We start from the raw sequence: 23,165 nt of genomic DNA, 5'->3' as shown, positions 1-23,165 counted from the left end.
TCCAGTTCAACACTTGCTTTATTGATGCATCGTTTGTTTGGTTTTTATAAAGGGTACTATTCTCCCTACTAGCTGTTCTATATTCTTCCTTTCAATATAAAACTTTATTATTTTTTTAAATATCTCTAGAATGGTTTACAAATACTTTCCAGATGTAAGGCTATAGAACACTTAAAAAAATAACCTTCCAGTTCTGTGTTCTGTACTACAGGCACTCACTTAAGATTTGAAGATGAAATTTCCCAAGGTGGAATAATTTCTCAGGAAATTGGATGGCTGTAAGTGGAGCCAATTTCTTTCACTCCCATTACCTTTTTTGAGTGCAGTGCTACTCTAAAAACTGAGAAATATTTATTAAGAATAAAGTCCTTTGAGGTCAATAGAGCAAGACTGAAGAGAACTAGACTATTTTTTCACTTAAATGTACATATCAGAAAATGTAGACCTTCCTGAGAGCAGCAATGTAATGTGTACCAGGATTAGAATTGTGCTGTGATTTGAGGTTCACACTTGGAATTATCCTCCAGGCACTTGTGTCAACTGTAATTGTCCAGCCCTCAGCATTAAGAAAGGGAGAGGGAAGTGAAACCATCAATTGAATGATGTCTGAATGAAACATAATTTTCTGGTTTTGCATACATAGTTCTACACTAATTTTTCTGACTTAGGTAAAATCCTTTACTTATCTTTTTTTTTTCAAAATGGCATTTTCTTCCAAGAGGTACTCTAGCTGTAATGAATGAAATTCAACTATTTGTAGGTAAGGCTGAAACAAGTATTGTTCTGAAGTTATGGGCCGTGTTCTTGTTAAAAACTGTCAGAAGTATTATTGCATTTTTAGAACAAATGTAGGCCTATTGAAATTATCTAGAAGTTCATACATGAAAAATCATTTTAAAAGGTTCATCTTTTTATCTTCCTTCTTTGAGCTTATCTTGAAATATTACCGAGTTAAATTCTGATACTCTTGCACTATCTCTTAGTTTTGTTTCTGCTGAAGAAAATAGATAGTGCCATTTTAGCTACAAGCCTGTATCAAGAAACAAGAGTTTGGTTAAATCTGGGGTTAGTTCAAGACTGTAAGTGGATTTAGAGAAAGACTTCTTAAACTGTCATCTCCATAGTCCTTGAACTGACACTGAAAAAACATACCATGGAAAAGAAAGTTAGTTGGTTATTACCCTTTTTTTGTGGGATCTAATAAGCAGAGTCTGAAAATATTGTCAGAGATTCCTTATGCTATTTTGTCTGATGCAAATTTACAACACCAATTTTGAACTACTAAAAATTTTCAGGATAATCTGACATTTGGACAAACAAGAAGCAATACAGCATATTTATTACCGCTCTGTGCTTCTGCCTACTTTCTGGTTCTGTATGACAGTATGAAGCAGGTGTCCTTGTATACAATGACTTTCATTTAATTTGCCAGTCATTTGTGTGAGTGGTAAAGTCAATATTTTAGTCTCATATCTACTAACTGCGCTTGTTATTTCTATGACATTATTTACATGTCAGTAGTACAAAACTCAATGAACTGTGAGTAGCAAACCCACTACACTGTTTTCCAACACGCTGTCTGAAATGAGAGTGTGAGGAAAAGAGAATATTAAAACTGAAATTAGAAAAGGAAAGATTGGTTTGCATTTAAAATCTACCATCCTGGGAGAATCTCATCAGTGTAACATGGGCCTTGGCTACTCTCAGTTTGTGATCATCTCTCTGTCTGTCTTGGATCACTTGCACTTTAATGTTGTGGATCAGCTATTTCTAATAGCAGGATAATCAAACAGACTTGGTCTTGGTAAAAGAACAAGAGAATATTAAGAAGCAAAAAAATAAAACTAACCAATCAGAAAAAGGAAAGCATTGTGTCTCCCACTGAAGAAAATTTAAAAAAAATAAAAAATACTCATTCTTGGATTTCCATTACTGCTTGCTAGATGCCTGTTTTCCTTATACCTTTCCATGCTGTTTCATTGTTGCTGAGTATTTATACCAGTTTCACTAGTACTGGAACTATTACAGCATTTTCACTGCTTTTATTTTAACTCATCATCCTATGTGGCATCCTACCAGATAAGATACCTTTGCCTGCTGCTCCTTATACAAGCAGTTATATCTTCCCAGCCCCTCTTCTTTGTTGCTGATTCCAGTTTCTCAGTAACAAGCTACATTTCTAGGACTTCACTAAATATATAAGAAAAATATATTCCAGAAATATAATCTGGAAAGTATTTTAAAAATCAGATAATTTCTTTCCCAGAATAAAAGAAAACAAATTCAGCTACAATAAAAACTTGATGAACAAGTATTCAACAAGACAGATAATAAAGTGCTTCAGGTTCCTTGCCATAAGAATATTTAAAATCTAACCTGCATCTATGTTGCAATTTAAGCCCATTTGTCATCATTTGATCAGCAAGGACATTCTTCAAAGAATTGCCAGCTAACTCTCAGTCTAAAGGAAAGGCAAACCAGACCTAATTATTTCAGCTTTTTCTCTTAAGTCAATCATGATTTGAAACCTCGTGATTAACCTCATTGCTTTCTTCTAGACTTTCTTACACTGACACATTTTCTGAAGTGCTATGTCCAAGAATGAGCAGAATAATCAAGCTGATGCTTGCCTAATTTTGGGAAGAGTTGGATATATTGGTATTAATACATCCCAATATGGCACGTGCCTTCTTTAGTAAGAATGTGAAATTATTGTCTCTTGTTCAATTTGTGATCCGTTATAAAGCCCTAAACTCCTTCTTCCACTGTGCTACTCATTATCCCTTTTCCTGTATTTCTGTAGTTGGCTGTTCCTGCATAGGCACAACACTTTTTATTGCCCCTATTGATTTTTTTCAAAAAAAGTATTTCACAGATTTAGGCTTATTTAGAACTTGGATCCTGACCTCTAGTGTCCCTGCAGTCCTCCCCAGATTTTCTTTTTATCAGCAAATTTAATAATATGCATTCTCTTCCATCCTCCATGTCATGTGGAATTGCAATCAATAAATCCTTCCATTATAACAGGTTATTGATGATTACTCTTTGAATCAGCTTTCCTAACCAGTTTTCCACCCACACTGTTGCCATTTCATCCATTTCATATTTGATTATCAGAATATCATGCATTTCCTTTGAAAGCTTTAGGAAAGTCAAGATAAGTAATTTGTTGAACCTCGTATTCATAAGGCTGCAATTCTGTCCTAAAAAAACCAAGGTCACAAGGAAGTATTTTTTTTGTTTCTTCACTACTTGAAGCTACAAGCTTTCTAGCAGTCATTTGCTCTCAGCTGATCTCTTCCTGAGGACTGAAACAGAAAAAGCTGTAAAGACTATATTTGCTGACATGATTTGTTTGTCATTCTTTTCCCATGTTGAGCAACAGAGTAATCCTTTCCTCAGTGTCTTGTTACACTGAATGCACTTGCAGAGCAAATTCTTGTTATCCTTCATGTTTTACTAGTGACATTTCATCCTTTGCTTTGCCTTTCCGGTTCTGATAAGCATATGCCGCATATCTGATTGTATCCTCTGTAGTAAGACCTCCTTTCACTCCCTGATGTTGCCTGGTTCCAGTTAAACTCCAACCCCTAATTCATACGAATTTAGCCCTGGGTTGTTTTTTCATTCTAAATTATACTCCCACTAACTGTTGCAATGTCAGTCTTTCAATCTCTAATTTTTTCTTTCTGCCCTCTGAATTATGACAGCTGAATTCAAAACCATTGTGGCACCCCTGGATCAGTGTCTGAAGAGGTGCTTCTGCTCCTCAAGTGGGAGAGATGAGTATTATTTGTCTGAATAAATGATTGCCTCAAAACAGTAATAGCAACTGGCTGAGTTGAACCAGCACTAACACACAGGTTCTATTAAGTGCAAATTACCATTACAGATGAGCACATATTCAGGTAATGTGTTGTATAAATAAAGCATGCTACTTTATTAAATCAATACAAGAATAACAGGACTTCCAGTAGGGAAAATGCTGCCAATTTGCAAAGAAGGCTATGCAAGATGATTTATAATTAGATTACCTCCAGCTTCTTAATACTGACCTCAAAAGTATCCAAAATGAATAGGATAAATAGTATCTTTTCAGAAAATAGAAAACCATTATGATAAAATCTATTTAAAAGTTCTCTATCAACTGCATTTAATTATTCTGAAAGTGAATCAAGCCAGCCTCATATAAATCTACAGTGAGGTATTCCTTTTATGAGGGAAACTCCAAGTTATCTTCTACGTGTCTTTGAAAGACTGTGGGTGAACAGAATCCCTTCAGTTGTCCCACTTACTAGGTTAAAAAAAAAGGCAAGTGCAGATCAACCAGGGGATCAGGCCCAGCCAGCATGGCTTCATGAAAGGCAGGTCCTGACTGACCAACCTGACCTCCTTTCATGACCTGGTGACCTGCCTGGTGGATGAAGGAAAGGCTGTGGATGTCATTTACCTGGACTTTAGCAAAGCACAGTCTCCCATAATATTCTCCTTGGGAAGCTGGCAGCTCATGGCTTGGATGGGTGTAGTCTTCGCTGGGTAAAAAACTGGCTGGGTGGCCGAGCCCAGAGAGTAGTGGTGAACAGAGTTAAGTCCAGTTGGCAGCTGGTCACGAGCGGTGTTCCCCAGGGCTCTGTTTTGGGGCCAGTCTTGTTTAATTTCTTTATCGATGATCTGGATGAGGGGATTGAGTGCACCCTCAGTAAGTTTGCAGATGACACCAAACTGGGTGGGAGTGTTGATCTGCTGGAGGGTAGGATGGCCCTGCAGAGGGACCTGGACAGGCTGGACCAATGGGCCAAGGCCAGCTGCATGAGGTTCAACAAGGCCAAGTGCCGGGTCCTGCACTTCGGGCACAACAACCCCACGTAGCGCTACAGGTTTGGGGAAGAGTGGCTGGAAAGCTGCCTGGCCAAAAAGGACCTGGGGGTGCTGGTCGACAGGCAGCTGAACATGAGCCAGCAGTGTGCCCAGGTGGCCAAGAAGGCCAATAGCATCCTGGCTTGTATCAGGAATAGCGTGGCCAGCAGGAGCAGGGAGGTGATTGTCCCCCTGTACTCAGCGCTCGTGAGGCCACACCTGGAATACTGTGTCCAGTTTTGGGCCCCTTGCTACAAGAAAGACATTGAGGTGCTGGAGTGTGTCCAGAGAAGGGCAACAAAGCTGGTGAAGGGTCTGGAGCACAGGCCTTATGAGGAGCAGCTGAGGGAACTGGGGTTGTTTAGCCTAGAGAAGAGGAGGCTGAGGGGAGACCTTATCGCTCTCTACAACTACCTGAAAGGAGGTTGTAGTGAGGTGGGTATTGGTCTCTTCTCCCATGTAGCTATCAATAGGACGAGAGGAAATGGGTTTAAGCTGCATCAGGGGAGGTTTAGATTGGATATTAGGAAAAATTTCTTCACAGAAAGGGTAGTCAAGCATTGGAACAGGCTGCCCAGAGAGGTGGTGGAGTCCCCATCCCTGGAAGCGTTCAAAAAACTGGTAGATGTGGCACTTCGGGACATGGTTTAGTCTAGTCTACCCTTGATTGGTTTAGTGTGGACTTGGTAGTGTAGGTTAATGGTTGGACTGGATGATCTTAAAGGTCTTTTCCAACCTAAACGATTCTATGATTCTATGATTCTATGAAAGAACAAAATCATAACCTCACTTCAGAATCTGGATCCCAGGGAGAGTGGAAGGGCAAGAAATTATCTTTGCAACCAAATATATTCAGAGACTGACTTTTTTTAAGACTGATATTTAATATATTGTTGTCTCACATGAATAGTTATGCTATACTCGAATTCAGTAATCCTAATACCTTTAGAATACTGAAACCTTATCAAAATTTTGGCCTCCATAATGCAACTTGAAAAATCCTGTATATTGTACATAAACCCAGAAATACACCATGACAGAAATTTTCATTCTTGTGTACAACTGTTTGTATGATTCAACTTGAAAGTCAGCAGTGAGTTTACCCTCATGTCCCAAAATTTTAAAATTATTTCCTAAACCATTGTGCTTTTTTTGAAACTGCTTAGCAAATAAATTAAAAAATCTGTGATCTTTTCTTTATTGCGGGTTTTGAGATCTTTTCTTGAGATCTTTTCTTGAGATCTTTTGCAACAGGACATAGCAATGACTCACTTTTTACCTTTCTTAGTCTTTAAGATCAGGAGTCTGTCACTTCCATGAAATTTTCCCCCCTCCATCCCCCCCCCCAGTGATGTTACATTGCCTAAGTGATCTCTTATGATGGTAGAGTCCATCATGAACATTTTAAATATCTCTTTCAAAATAGTACTACAAGTCATTGTCCCAGGCTGGCAGCTACACCTAGGTAGTTGATCTATGATGCTAAATTACAATGAAGGATGTGTACACTAAAGCATTAATGGACTTCTGTCTGCAGTCTGTCATGCCCTGTAGTTCCCTGTGTCAAGTACAACTGGTCAGGAGGTCATGGCAAATCATTTATTTGCACATGCTGTAAAGCAACAGCAGAATAAAGGAAGCCTATACATCAAAACAGCTATCTCAGTGCAATGAAGCATAGGGAGTGAGCCAAAAGTAAGATGTGGACTCCATTCTTGAGAAATATCTGCTATGGTGGAGCTCAGTCATCAAACCATTTATTTAAAGGACAGAGTGAGATCAGCTCTGGCAGTACCTTTTACTTAGCTCTGATAAGATACTGCAAGATTTACAAAAAAGAGCTGTGTTAAATTAAAGAAAAGCCACAAGCATCGAAATCCATGTTAAGTGACTTCTTATTTAATTGTAAAATTGGAGCCTATTCATTCATGCAAGTAACTTTTTCTTCTTTTTTTTTTTCATACTGGAGCAACTTTTTTATTTAAAAAATAATATAAATGTCAAAGGAGACAAATGGCTTATGCTAGGTCTGTCTGCAAAGGGGAGAAAGAAGATGAACTTGGAAAATATAAAGAAAGATTGGGAGGACTTGGGTAAAAGGTTGAACTAATATTCTTTTCTTTAGAATGCTTTGGAAGGGCAAAATAATAGAAAATAGGAAAAGGAAAAGAACAAGATGTCTGGGAGAAGATTCTTTTATGAAGACTGAAATAATGAGGACTTGAGAGTGAATGTATCTGTGCAATCAGAGAGATGACATTCTCAAGGCATCACCAACCCTGATCTCAGCCAGCAAACCTATGAGGCCAACAGAAAGCTAACAGCTCTCATGAGCTGAAGGAAAAACAGAGAAATTGTTTTTACATCATAGCAAGAGCCTAAAAAAAGGCTGGAGGTAATAAAAAACATTGAAGCATTTGTTATCCTTTTATAGGGAGAGTACTCTAAGAACAAGAACATTAGGTAAGCCTCATTAAACCCATCATTTATTGTAATCAGCGCTTTCTATGAGGATTCAGAACAAACCCCAGAATTTTCTGTGCTTTAGTTCACCATTTGCATTTTCCTAGTTTGTAGGGTTATTTTAAGGGTAAAATCTGTCCACCTAAATACTGTGTAGGTTTAAATTGAACAAGAGACCAACTCAATGCAAAGCAAAGTAGCATTAATGTAGTCAATGGGATTGTCCATAATAGCTTACGTAGCTTAAATCAGTTGGTCTAAGTGAATGTGGATTATCCTCTGAATTCTTTTGGCTTTGAAAAATCATAAAGTCATCTGATATGAATTTAATGCTAGTAAATTCATTGGCAGTGTCAGTAACCACAATCTGTCAAAGCCAGAGACTGGTTAGCTACTTCTTTGAATCCTTTGCCCACAGACAATATGCCTGCTAAAATGCCATATGCTGTCCAAGGAAGATTAAATGAATTCATGAAATAGAGTCCACTGAATGTTGCATAGAAATTATGACAGGCTTAAGAATTTTCAGCGCTAAAAGTCTTGGAAGATACACAAGTTCTCAAGAAGAATGTCATCTATCTCCTCCATTTCTCATATACCTTATATCTTCTTTAAATAAATATCTCTTTGCAGCTATTGCTGGAGACAGGATGCTGGTTTAGGTGGATTTTTAGTTCCATCCACATACAACTGCTTTTATGCTCTCTAGCTAAATGAGTTTTTTTTCCTAACAAATACCTTCTGAGTCAAGTTAGATAAAAGATGACTAAAAGTTTGTTTGTTGGTTTTTTAATCCCACTTTGTTTCAGTATGAACTTTTAGTACTTTGTTATCTAAACATTGTTCCTAGCTTCCCAACTCAGGCTTCTGAATTGTCTGATTGGTAAAATCTCATTCTAATTGATTGACTCCAACTCTTGGGAATTCTCCTACTAACTTTTTTTATAACAGAATATGCAAACATAAAGAATCACAGCTGAATGGAGTATTTTTGGTGCACAGAGTATACTGAAAACAATGCAGTTCAGAATGAGTAAAGGTTTGTAAATATCAAATTTGAAGACACTGAAACATTGAGAAGGGACAAAAGAGGGGGAAAATTAAAACAATCATTAGGGTCTCACTTTAAAATGTGTCGTCTTTTATGAACTTTTGGCTTCAATTTTGCATTTCTGTTTTCTAAATTTTTTTTTTTTTTAGGTCAAAACCTCTATCTGATTTGGAACAGTTTAATAATTTTTATTTTTGGCCACCATCCTGAAAAATCCATTATTTCCACATGTTGGCCAAAGATACTTGTCATTTGTCAGATTGTGTGATAAAAACATGTTGTTTTTCTTACCTTAGGTCTTAACTATCTTTAGACAATTAGAAACTGACTTAGCTATTAACTGTCATTTTACTTCTCTAATGCTTGCTGCAAGGACTCATTTTCCACCTGTACTGATTTCCAGATTGCCTATTTTCAGTTTAAATTATTTAAAATCACGCTTGTCTTACTAGAAGATTAAAGATATAGCATGCTGAGAGAGACATTGCTCATTATAAGGCTAGTAAATAAACTCTTTTATTTCTCTATGGCTATTAGAAAGAGAAAAGTGTTACTTTTTAGATTTCTTGCCATGGCACAAAATGTACAAAAAGAAGTAAAATACCTGACACTGTGAATTATGAAGAAAAACAAACTGACTGTTTCAGAGTTAACAGCAGACTAATCCTTTATTTTACAGAAGCTGTGTTTTTTGTTGTGTGGAACATTTCTACTTAAATGGAACAGTAGGTCTGAGCATAACTACCTTAGCATAGCTCTGTCCTGCCTTGCCCTCAGCACTCCAAGGAAGTTATCAGGAGATGTTTTGGGTGCAACCAGAAGAAAATTACTTTTGTAAAACAACTTTAAAGCCTAGTTTGATTTAGAAAATATGAAATACAAATCCATATATAATACATGCATATTATAGAAGGTATCTTTAGCTATTTGTTGCTATATACTGCAAAATATCCCCTGGGGAAAAAGTATCCAGCTCCAAGACCCTTGTTTGTAACAAATATAAGGGTTTTTTTCCTCCCACTACTATTGAAAAAACAAACAAAACCCCCAAAACCAAAAAAAACCCAGTCCACAGGCTAAAAACATATCATACTGAGCCAGACAGGTCATTAGATGGTGCAGTTTGGAGTGAGTAACTACAGAGATCACACTGTAAATTATAAATATTCTTGCAATCAAGAAGGGATTAATTTAAAGAACTGTCACATTTACAGTTGTCACTGAAGTAACTTAAGTAGTAGCAGTTTTGGAGAAACAAAAAGGATGCCACAGAATATTTGTGGGGAATATTTTTTTAACAAAGCTTTTCATAAACACCCTCTTCAGCAGCAAAGTCCTCGTTGATTAAGTTCTTCAACGTAGTTTATGAGTACTGTGCTGTTTGCTGTGTCTATGGATCTATCCAAGATATCTGCAGGCCATTTTGTTACAAACCCTATTTCTGTCCTTGAGGATTTCCTCCACTCCAGCAGAACCACTCCAGTGTTTTAGTGAGACAATCTTTTCTGAGATAATTTTGGAATGCCTTATGGTAATGAAGACAGCTGCTGTCACAGAGAAAAACTGCTCATTTCATATAGTTTAAGCCAAATCAGATCTGAAATGGTTTATTGGTTTGCTAATGACGTGCAATTAACTTGCAAACAGTGAACTATACATCCAGGATCAATATCAGTAGCACAACAGATAAACCACAAGACGAGATATTATGAAATGTTAATAAGTGGCTACAAATTTCCAAGCAGTCTTTTATAACTAATGCCCTGAAGGTCTAACGCTGTATGCCGTTACGCGCACTCCCGCTCCGCAGACAGAAGCCATGTGGGTTACAGCCATGCACCCCCTCATCCGGGGGTGCTGCGGCCCCCTGCCTGCAGACTCTCCTGCAGGATCCGTGGTGCCGTGGCTCTACCCGCACCCACCCCGCTCCCTGTGACCCTGCAACACGCCTGCTGGTGAGAAAGCCCCCGTAAGACCAGATGATGCAGGTCGCCCTGTGCCACACCCCCAAGAGGGGGTGCAGGCTGCCCAAAGCACCTGTCCACGGGAGAGGGCTCTGCCTGTTCCAGGCAGAGGTGGTGATGCTGGTGGGGCAGCTGCTGGCAGTGCCCAAACTGGTGTGCCGCAGCTCTTCCTCCCCTCCTTGAGCTCTCTCCCTTCCTGTTGCAACTTATGTTTCTTTCATGCTTCTTTTCCAGGTGACCTCTTCTTTGTTTCAAAAGTCTCTGTAATCACCTGTAATTCTCTGATTACTCTTTAATCTGGCTGTTGGTCATTTTCCTCTGAAAAATGACAAATTTTTGGCAAATGCTCTCCCAGACTGTTTTATCCACCCCACATTATTTCTACTCACATTCCTGTCTTTACTGGTGCAGTTATCCAGGCTATTCACTGAGGCTGAGCCATACAAACACCCCTACAAGCAGCCTCCGTCAGTGGGCCTGCTGCTCTGCCCTCTCGCTGTCCCGTTTCCTCAATACCCACCTTGGGCCGTCCCTTCTAGATGGGATGCCAGTAACCACATCAGGTCTGTGGCTGATATTTTGTGAGCGGCTTATTATACTGACTTTGGCAGTTTGTCAGAATTTTGGGTTAAAAAGTCTTCTTGTAACTATTTAACTATTTCTCTATGTCTACTTTCATTTGGCTTCTTGTACCTTCGCCCTTTAATACCTCCCAATTATGCGCCATAAGATATCCATATCCCTATGTATATTCTTTTCTTTAAATTAATTTATTTTCTTACTGAACAAAATTACTTCCTCAACCTTTTGTTAGCCTTGGTGTCCATACTGTGTCATTTTTATGGTTAGATTGTACTATGTGTTTTTGGCTTCCCAGCCTATTATTAAAGTTGGTGACATAAATCCATCTTCTACTAGTGTACGGCATTTAGGTTTTCAATACCTAGCAAGATTACCTTTTCTATACTTGGGGACAAACTCTTTTTTTCTGAGAGTTAAACTTGTTGGGACTGAGGAATAAGGAGCAGATATAGGAAACACCAAAATTACTTCCCTCCTCTTTTTTCTCACCCCCCTACTGAAACTTTTACTTTCTCACTACCATCTGCTCTTGCAGGTTTAGACTATCAGATTTTTAAGTAGTTTAGCCAAAATAAGTGCTTCTCTGAGGAATTCTCCTGGCTTTCCTAAAGCAACTTTTTCTATATCCTTTCTACATATGTGATAGAGGTGAATATTTTCTTAAATTTCATGTTTTTAGTTTTTTCATATTTCATGTAGATTCATAATATAGGGCAAATTTTCAAAACTTGTGTCCTGTTTTTGGAGACTCTAAAAGGCCAGACCTCTGGGAGGATTTGTGACTGTCATAGAGAAGCTTTTTTCTGCAATCTGAAACAATACTGTGATTGAATATACAGAACATAAAAAGGTCTTCCAAACTGCAGTCAAAACCCATTTGGTTTTCCTTGACATTTTGTTGACACACACTTTCAAATGTGAGCTGTTTTTCTGCACAGGTGCTTTCTTAGCAGCATGGATATTCCCTATTGAATTAGGTGATGAAGCTTCTGGTGTGATTCCAGGATAAGAATCACAGTTTATTAATGTATATTCCCTCTTGGTCTTTATTGCTGTTTATTCAGCTTTAGCAGTTCTAGGTTTTTGCATTGCTTTATTTTTGCAGCTTTAAGAGATCTTTGAAAAATCCATGTGAGCATCTGCTGCATCTCCAATCTTTACTTCAAACCAAACATGAACTCTTGGAAAAATTTCAGCTGATCAGCTAGACTGCATGACTCTAGGTCAGGCTAGGGTTTGGTACTGAGATTAATGCTTATTTTTTTGTCTGCCTTTTATGTCAAATGATTCCCTATTAGTTTTATTCAGTAAATACTTTTTTAATACCTGAAAAAAACTTTTCAATAGACTGTATGTGCATTTCAGACATGTTCTGGATTGGGATATCTTTCTTTGCTTAGATAGTTTCACGTGCTTCTTCTTGATCTTCTTTATTAGGTCATATTCTCAACCAGATTGTGCTTGAACAAAATTAAAATTAATTTTCTTGGAAGATAATTATCAGATAAAATATTCTTTTATTCTCCATGTTCTATGGGTGATCTTGTACAAAAAGAATATTTAATTTGAAAAGTTTTTGGTTTTCTATCCAATGAGTTAGAAATTAGATTGTTTTATGCTAATATGACAGCCAGCTAAAGTCTTGTTTTAGTGTTATACCTTGGGGATGTAAGCTTTCATATTTCCCCTTCTGAATGGGGGAATTAGAACATTAGTGTGTAACTTGCAGGAATATGCTAATAATCACATCTCTACCTTCATAAAATGCGGACTGCATGTATGATTTATTAATAGTTCTTGATTAACACTAAAGATTGTACTAGCCAGGTAGTTCTGGAACTATAGATGATCGTAAAGCTGGACTATGAGAAATACTGTGATACAAACCAAAGATGCTATCTCCCTAACTACAGGTCTGGTGTCAGCACACAACATGAGGCCATGCTCAGATTTGGTTTAAGTAGCAGTTCCTATGAAGAAGCTGATGTTAACACTCTGGTTCTGAGCAGGGCTGGAATTGGGATTCAGTCCAATGAGAGTTGAATACATACAGAAAAGGGCTGGAACAAAAAAGACATGCCAGGCTGTGTTTTGAGTCAGTTCACAAGGATCATCTGGCTATGCTTATATCTCAGATGTGCAGAAGTTCCTAAGATAGACTTGAGCTGGGCTAATGTTTGGCTCTCATGAAGGAAAGCACCCTACATAAATTTTGCTTGCAAGTGCCACTCCCATCAGTTCTGGAGTCTGCTGGAATAGCTGCCTACTTTAGTCACCTCTGACTCTTCTGACATTTCTTCTGCTTGTTCTGACCACATCGTGGGATAGCTATATTTTGAATATGGAAAGTCATGATTCTTAGCAGACAGGCTGGCAGTTTGTTGTCTGGAATTCTCTGTTATGATGATGTGACTTGTAAATAGCCCTTTCTTTCAGCTTTGCACCCTAATGGGTCAGTCAGTATATATAACCTCAGCAGACTTTTGCATTAGGAATTGTCATACCAAATTGAGAACAAAACCAGGCAAAAGTAGTTTCTCTGTAAACTTATCATAACCAATAGAAGTAAAATGCAGCTAAGTATAAGCAGTACTGCCATAGGAGAGTAGACTGACAATTTTAATAATGTTATTTCCAGTACCTGTTAATACACTTTCTTTCAATATAACTGGATAATCTGAGGAGTAGTAAACAATGTTCAGAAAAGAACTACAAATTTCTTCTACTTAGCGTTTCTGCAACACAGGTTCCCTTCTTGCCTCAGTAAACAATTTAAAGCAATAGGGAGCCCACTTGGGATAGTGCAGTTTTTATCTTTGCTTGCCAAAGATAAACACAATAATGAATTTTGCTTTCACACTCCCAATTTAGTAAATAAAATAAATAAAAGGAAATTGAAATTGCCCAAAATCATTTACTCAGCAAGTGTTAATGTTAGTGTCTTGAGTGACGGAGACCTTGTGAATAATTCATTACATTATTATCATATCAGAGCAGCTTTTTTCCCAGAAAGATACCTTGCCAAGCATCTTAGACCTTTGATTTGAACTCATCGGTGCACACCAGTACCTTATTCATTTGTGTTGGATTACTAGAGCTAGTGCAGAGAAAGAAAAAGCTTATTTCAAAATTTTGATTCTGTAGTTTCTTATTGTACAAGCAGAAGGGGGAAAAGAAACCTGTGTCATCCAAACATGGCTGTTCCTTCAATCTTCTTGTTTTACTTGTCAGATATTGGGCTTGTATTATAACATGTTATGAGCTGATGGAAGGGGTTTTTTGTCAGCAGAAATTTCATGATTTGATATAATATTTTTGATCAAAACTGCATGAAAATCGTGTTGATGGAATCAATTCCAAAATGTCCCAAAATGACAGTGAATGATACTATTAATATAAAAAAAATCCTGAAATTTCAGAATAGGAACCATTCCTTCACGGTGATGCCTGATAATCTCTGTATTTAACAATCAGTCAGGCTTTCTGCTATGAACACTCTGATTTTTTTCGTATTTATATTTAACATCTCAGCCTATGTAAGGAAAATTCCATTGGCTTATGCATGGAATATAGCAATGGCTGTCAGCACAGATAGATATTTTGCTCATCAAATCCGAGTGTATTCAGGTTTTTTTCAGTTTAGAAGCAACAGTGATCACAGAAAGTATAGCTGAAATAGTTGGTGTTTTCTGAGTTCTCTTACCCACATGAAAAAAAAAACCAAACCTCTAATAATAATTTTAGGAGTATAGCTTGGTTGGCAAAGATACTAAAACATCTTTTAAGTCCTAGCAGCAGTTATTTGTTAGAAAAATAACCATTCATATAAGATATGCCTATTCAAAAGTATTTTCTTTGACAGTTATTGCCATAGTCCTGCTTCACATAAAATCAGTTGCGGTATACATTTAGATAGATTCAGTAAGAAGAGAGCGAACGAGTGCCCCCAGTGACCAGCATGTATCAGAGTACCGCATTTGCACTGGAAAGGAAAAAAAAAAACAATCACAGAAAAGATAACTGCTATGTTGAATAAATTAGACTGCTCCGAACTGCTTGTGAATCAGAAAAAGAAATCACCAATCTGCCATTAATAAAGGGCAGGGGGCAGGGACTAGAAGGAAAGGTAAACCACAGAGGTAGAGTCTCACTTTTGCTTTGTCAAACAGACTGTGCTGAAATAAGTTTTTCTCTCAGGTTTGCTGCTGGAATGATCCGCTTCTATTTTGTATAAAAATATTGAAGAGCAGATTTGGAAGCTGATCTCCCACTTTTCAGGGGAACACAGACACCCGTGAGATGATGGCCCTCTCTAAGTTTTTGTGGTAAGTTTCCAAATGTCTTTTTTCTAATAAAGAAAAGAGAATATTTGTTGTTGAAAACATCTGAAGGGTTAAGCCATTTCCTGATCATTTGAAGTTCAGTAGGCTGTGGCCAGCTAAAAAGCTTTAAAGAATGGTAGGACATGATGGTATGGGAAGTGCAGGGGGAAATCATCTTGCAGACAAATATTTTCTGTGCATCTGCTTAAACAACTAACTCCGAAGATTAGAAGGGGCTGCAATGCTTGCAGCTCTGCTTGTTCTGTGGTGAAAAGGGAGAAATAGGAAAATCACGTATTACCTTTTTTTAATGGAAAAGGTCTAGAAAACCTATTTTTAAAAATAGTATCAACAAACAAATATCCAAAACACAGCTAGAAGTAATTATTAGCTAGTGATATGTTCATCAGACTAAATGATTTACCATTCCATAATTAGAAAAATTTATATATGGAAGAGGAACAAATCTTTAATCTTTGAAATGATACTTTTATCATAATGTTTTTATGGAAAGTTCAGATTTTTTTTTTTTTAAATTGTTATTTACATTGGTACTATAAAGATCAAGTATGGAAGAATCAGATATTTTAAATCCTCTACAAACAAGTATCAGAAACAACTTTAGAAACACCACAGTGTGGTCCTGAGAGATAAAGTTCAAGCCATAAGTGGTGACTGGAAAATTCTATTTCAACCTCTTGTGAATTTACATTTTTTTATTATTATTCCAAAGAATGAAAATTAAAAGTAAAAAAAAAAATAAAAATTGAAAACCTATTTATAACTGAAAAGAAATATATATGTATAACAAAAATACTATGTATGTAATAGGAATATAAATTCACATTTCAGTTTTTAACTAAGCTTTCATTTCCTCATGTGTATCTACTCTATTAACATTTTTCAATCATCCTTCATTAACAGTATGTATTCTAAATACTCTCATTGAAAACAGGGAATATATATTACATAACACGTATAAATTTCTGGAGATCCAAGGCTAAAGTACAAGATAAATTGATTTTTTTTATCTGAAAGAAGGTGAAATGAAAGCAATGTCTGAATAATATATAAATAGGCTTTTCTGACTATTTTGATTTGTTTATGCTTTAAGTGGCAGCTAACAATTCAAGACACAAATAAGATCTCATCTCTTTTTATATTATGGCTTTATGCTTTCTCTAAATCTTCCTTTCTTCAGACAAAGAATCCTTTGATCAGGCCATCTCACTTGTTCTTTTCCAGCAAACCAAGAGCACTCATGATGCAAGAGCACTTTAGTGGTAAGTGAAGCCTGTAACATTGCAAATATTTCTGTTGTTATTAAATAACTTATAAGGACAGTATAATTTTCTGATATATCTGGAATTTTTAAAAGTTATTTACACTTAATAGTTTGTGTTTAGATAGTACTGAGGCACTTATATTTTTGAATCTCTGTCAAGCTTTGAATAACAATGTATAAGTTTTGTCTGTTGACATATTTGAGTAATTATGCATTTGCACAAGTTTTATGATATTTCTTTAACTGGAAATTCAAATCAATATAATCTTTAAAAATTATTCGATGTGAAGCACAGAACACAACATTGTAGAATTAAGTTGGAACTACTACATTACATCTGATATGAAGTCTGTTCAAAACAATATCAGTTTCTGAAAGTTGCCAGTAAGTGCTTCAAGATCTTCCTGTGTCTTGGAAATTGGATGTGAAGAGATCATATTAATATTGACACCTCTCAAATCTTTGGCTGGTAATTGATAGAAGATTAAAATTCTGAATTCAGGTCCCAGGTTCTTAAAAAATGTTTCAGGATCCTCTTTGACATGGAAAATTTTACCAGTCTGGAAGAGGAATTCCTATCATGCAATCTGTGGGGCATACCTTAGCTGTAAGGATTAATTTACGCTCCTCTTTTCTGGAACATTGAAAATGTGGTCATTTACCAGATGGAGCCATATAGAGTACAGATGAATCCTTGAAAAGCCTCCAGAATGTATAGATTAATTGTTTTCCAAGAGTGCAGTAAAGTCTACTTCAATGTGTGGACTTCAAATTACTACTCAGGACTTTAGGATTGTATCAGTACTGATACATTGGTATGAGAATGAGATCATCTATACTACCAAATCTGTAGCACATTTGTAGCATATTACCTTTTTGTAGCATTAGGCCTGTTTTACCTGGTGTCTTTTAATAAAGAACTCTTGGGTTCAGTTTAGCTATTAGAACAGTCCATGGGCCATTCCAGTCTTTTTTCCTTCAGCTGCCTGAAATTGAAACCTAAGAGAATGTACTGGCAGACATGTGGGCCACTCTGTGTCAGTTAGCATCAATACTTAGTATTGAGCTTGGATGCATTTAATTTCTTTTGTATATAAGTGTAAGTAAACAAACTCATACATACCTACATACATAAAAAGTCTAATACGTGACCACCTGAAATGGAAGAACTCTCACTGTGATTTAACCTGCATCCGAGCATCATGAAGTCTTTAATATATTCTTCCCCAGTATCATACTATTAGGTATGGAGGTATTATTAGCCCATGTCTACAAATAGGATATAGAGAAATTATGATTGTGAAAGCATGTCCTGAAGGTCTCACAAGAAATATTCAGCACAGAATTGAGTCTGGATTTCCTACATCAGTTTAACACTGTAAACCCAAGCACTGACACATCTTTTTTTTCTGCAGTATGGATAGAGAAGTATGGGTATCTACCACTGTCTGTTTCTCCCAGGATTTTACTATCAAAAAAATATGAAATCTGAGCAAATCATTCCATATGCTAAACACTCTTCAGAAAGGCACTCTCGGAAGCATTTGCAATGGAAATAAACAGCTCTGCATGGTCCTAAACCACAATACATTGTCTTGCAGGTATAGGAGTTAAATCCAAATGAGCCTATACTATACTAGACGGGATACACTTTTGTGAGTTTAACACTGCATAAGGAAAGGCATTTTCCACTATAAAACATTTTTTTTTTTAACTTGAATTTTGGAGGGGTAACATTGCATATGTGCATTTATTTATCACTTTTACATGAGATTTTTTGTGGGTGTTGTTTCAAATTAGGTATGGATTTTAAACCAATTTTAAATGTTTCTTTCATAAACACTTTCTGATTCATCACTGAATAAACTTGCCATGCACAAAGAGAATTGAGATTTTTGGCAAGAAAGCATATCTTTTATTAGACTGAAAACTGTACTAGTGAAAAAGCTTACATTAACTTTCTCTCTCTCTCTCTAAGAGAGCGCTTATGATGATGCTATCAAGTAACTCAGAAAATTAAGTCTGTGATGCAAACAGTTAGAATAACTTTAATTACAATTTTGTGTGATTTGTCACCTCTGTGGGAGGTGTGTTGCTTGGTGGGTGAGATTTTCTTCACACCATGATACGTGCTTCCACAGTACTCTTCACTATTTACTTAATTAAGAAATTACTACCAGAGAGGCAGTGTCTATTAAGCATTTATCTGAATACACAAAGAGCATGACTGACCTGTTGTTTTTTCTGTGTCCTACTGTTGCTACTGTAAGATGAGCACTGCTTATAGAAATTATAGGGAGAGCACAAGCAGAGGCAACAGAGGTGGGATAGTTATATTATGAGAATATAAGTCTTGTATTGTTTGCTCTTACTCATTAATGGAAGACAATACAACTTATTTCTGCAGCAATCAAATTAATTGTCCTGGTTTCGGCTGGGATAGAGTTAATTTTCTTCCTAGCAGCAGGCATAGTGCTGTGTTTTGGATTTAGTAGGAGAAGAATGTTGATAACATGCTGATGTTTTTAGTTGTTGCTAAGTACTGCTTATGCTAGTCAAGGACTTTTTCAGCGTCCCATGCTCTGCCAGGCGCACAAGAAACTGGGAGGGGGCACAGCCAGAATAGTTGATCCCAACTGACCAAAGGGCTATTCCATACCATATGACGTCATGCTCAGTATATAAACTGGGGGGTGTTGGCCGGGGAGCAGCAATCGCTGCTCGGGAACTGTCTGGGTATCGGTTGGCGGGTGGTGAGCAATTGCATTGTGCATCACTTGCTTTGTATATTATTATTACTATTATTATTATTATATTGTTATTATTATTATTTTACTTTATTTTATTTCAATTATTAAACTATTCTTATCTCAACCCAGGAGTGTTTCTCACTCTTACTCCTCCGATTCTCTCCCCCATCCCATCAGGGTAGGGGGAGTGAGCGAGCGGCTGCGTGGTACTGAGTTGCTGGCTGGGACTAAACCACGACAGTAATGAAGCCTGCTTTTGTATACAGGGGTGTCTTAAATCTCTTTTCTTTCTTCCCAGTGCTCTACTTCCAAAACTCTCCCATATTATTTTCCACCCTGACTGGGCAGCTGGAAGAATGTCCTCCCAGTGACAGAGAGCACTGACTGTGCAGGCTGCCCTCCTGCACTTATCAGCCCCAGCCAGGTGCTGTTTCTTATACTGGATAGTCCCTTCTCCTTCGAGTAAAGTAGTAATTTAAAAGGCTGATCAATGAATACATCTAATCTTCTTGTCTTTGAGATCTCCACCTATCTGCCAAGCTCAGCTGAATTTAGACAACTAGGCTTAAAGGTATCTAGGATAGGATGGCAGAGACAGTTGGAGAGCCAGCAAAATTATATGTACTTTGTTTACTTTAAAAAACAGGCTAAGAAACTTAAAATAAAAATGCCACATAGAATTAACTTTATCTTCTGAAGCGAAAATGTTACCTAGCCTTAAAAAAATACTGCTTTGTCAATAATTGTGGAGGATTGACCTTGGCTGGACTCCAGGTGCCCACCAAGTCACTCTGTCACTCCCCCACTCAACAGGACAGGGGAAGAAAATAAGATAAGCTCATGGGTTGAGATAAAGACAGGGAGATCATTTACCAATTATTGTCATGGTCAAAACAGACTTGACCTGGGGAGGAATAATTTAATTTATTGCCAATTAATAAGAGAGAAGGATAATGAGAAATAAGAATAAATCCTAAAACACCTCCTCCCCATCCCTCCCATCTTCCTGGGCTCAAGTTCACTCCCAACGTCTTGACCTACTCTCCCCGAGTGGTGCAGGGAGATAGGGAATGTGGGTTGCAGTCAGTCCATGACACTTCATCACTGCCACTCCTTCCTCCTCATGCTCTTCCCCTGCTCCAGCATGGGGTCCCACCCACAGGAGACAGTCCTTCATGAACTTCTCCAACGTGGGTCCTTCCTGCAGGCTGCAGTTCTTCATGAACTGCTCCAGCATGGGTCCTTTCCATGGGGTGCAGTCCTTCAGGAGCAGACTGCTCCAGAGTGGGTCCCCCACAGGCTCACAAGTCTTGCCAGCAAACCTGCTTCAGCGTGGGCTCCTCTGCATGGGGCTGCAGTTCCTGCAGGAGCCTGCTCCAGTGTGGGCTCTCCGTGGGGTCAGGGCTTCCTTCAAGGCACATCCACCTGCTCCAGTGTGGGGTCCTCCATGGGCTGCAGAGTAGATATCTGCTCCACCATGGACCTCCATGGGCTGCAGGGGCACAGCTGCCTCACCATTGTCTTAACCATGGGCTGCAGGGGAATCTCTGCTCTGGTGCCTGGAGCACCTCCTCCCCCTCCTTCTTCACTGGCCTTGGTGTCTGCAGTGCTGTTTCTCACATATACTCACTCTTGTCACCCAGCTGCTGTTGTGTAACAGTTTTTACCCCTTCTTAAATATGTTATCACAGAGGCGCTACCAATGTTGCTGATTGTCTCAGCTTTGGCCAGTGGCATGTCCTTCTTGGAGCCAGCTGGAACTGGCTCTGTCCAACATGGGGGCAGCTTCTAGAATCTTCTCACAGAATCCAGCCCTGCAGCCCCTCTGCTACAAAAACATTGAAACCAAACACAATAATATTGCAGAATAGCTTCCAACAGTAATATTTCTGAAATATGTTTCACAGAAAATAGTTTGCATGACACCTTACCTTTAACTATCTGAAATCTTCACTGAGATGACCTTGATACCAACAGCTTCCCTTACATTAGTGTTTTTTACTGTTCCTCTGAAGAAGTAACAGTTTACTCTTTTTAACTAATTGTAATTTATGTAATATTAACAATTTTATAAAGAACATTTTAAATTTATTATAATTGAATTTATAGGCTGAGCAATTCTAGATTTGATGATCTTCATAGTGTGTGCACACATGTATGCTCCTACTTATCACTCCCTTTTAGAAACAGAAGGGCAATAAGAGAAGTGCCTATTTTGCTAAACAAAAGGAAAATCTAGAAGAAAATTACATTTTTCATTTCATTGCAAACAATAAACTAAAATAAAACAACTGCAAAGTCATCAGCCGTAATTTTCAGCTCTTCAGGATGTTACTATTTGCCAGATTTTTGAAAGGCCTCACTGCAGTAGCTGTTGGGCTTTTTTCTAAGTTTGGCCATAAGTATTGCAGTGGGAGTGATAATATGCTGAGCTCTATTGAAAACTTTGTTGGTGCAGAACAATTGAATGAAAAATTTTGGCCATGAGCCCTGTAGAATAACAAATTCTACATCACCAAGCTCATGGTTATAGATTATAGCACCTGGCTGTGCTCTGGTTCAAAAAACTGAATACTGTTCATGGTTATAAGAAAACATTTAACCATATCATTCATCTTAGATAAACACTGGGGGAAAAAAAATCCCTAAGGCCAACTTCTTGATAATAACAAGATGTTGATATAAAGTATTACAATGCTAAGTGCAAATTCTGGGATGTTTCTGGTTAAAGTGTAGGAGCTTGTTATATTTTCATATTTAGTTATTTCTTTTTCTTCAGTTCAGAAAGAAGACAGAAAGAAAAAAGAATTAAGCCAAACAGCAGGTAAGAAACTAAGCTATCTAAATGAAATTAGGAACGATGTCTTAAAATCAGGTAAGATTAAGTGATTGTATTATCATTTTAGAAATATTACAAATTTTCCAGCCTTTCTTGTGTTTGGTATTTCTTAGCATTAAAGATAGACCATTTAATGCTTGGGTTTTCCACAATGTAAATGTCCCTTACCACTTGCCCCTTAAGTAAATTTTGTTCTCATACAGTCTGCCTAATCACCAACCATTGTAATTATTTCTCTTTCATCTGTGTTTAATTGGTGCCTTCACACCTTGAACGTGGATGTTGTTCTGATCTCCTTCCTTTTTACATTCTCCCCCTTAATGTCAAAGTACAGACAAGGACAACATGTATAATGAAGACACAGAATAGTTTCTGTTTAGTCTAGAGATTATATGACTTAAGAAGGACATAAGAGAGATCTAAAAATCCTGACTACCATAATGAAAATGATTAGGAAACAACTTCACTATTTTTCTCATAATAAAAGACTCAGACACATCTAGTGAAATTAGATTACACGTTCAGAGCAAACAGAAGGGATTTTTTGTTTAATAAATGTGAAACTCATTGCCACAGGATCTTGTGGATGCCAGGATTTTTCTTTTTTCTTTTTTTTTATTTTTTGGTAAAAAAGTGCTGTGTTACTTTGAAATATAGTGAGCAGATCAAGCAGAACTCTCTGGAGAGAAGGACAGGTTGTACTTTCCTCTGCTGAGTATGATCAAGGGGGTGGTGGTGGTGGGAACAACAGCCTTTCAAACATCAGAATAAAGCAGGAAGGTAGAGATAATTATCACATTACAACAAGAGGTGTTGCTTTATGGGATCAAGACAATTACAGGAAAACAATAGCAAGGATACCAGAAACCTGTGTTAATGTGAATATATTGTATATAAGCATGGTAAACCATAACAACTTAGAAGAAATGTAATACCTCCTATTGATGATTAATACACAGCTTGTTGTGGCATTTGAGTTGAACAAACCATTGACCAGTTGTTGGTCAGTGAACAGTAAAAAGACTGAGTAGTTTCTGTTTAGGATAGAGAAG

Source organism: Pelecanus crispus, chromosome 2, assembly GCF_030463565.1.
Source record: "Pelecanus crispus isolate bPelCri1 chromosome 2, bPelCri1.pri, whole genome shotgun sequence".
Classification (NCBI taxonomy): domain Eukaryota; kingdom Metazoa; phylum Chordata; class Aves; order Pelecaniformes; family Pelecanidae; genus Pelecanus; species Pelecanus crispus.
The sequence above is the reverse complement of the archived record's forward strand: the minus strand, read 5'-3'. Positions refer to the sequence as shown.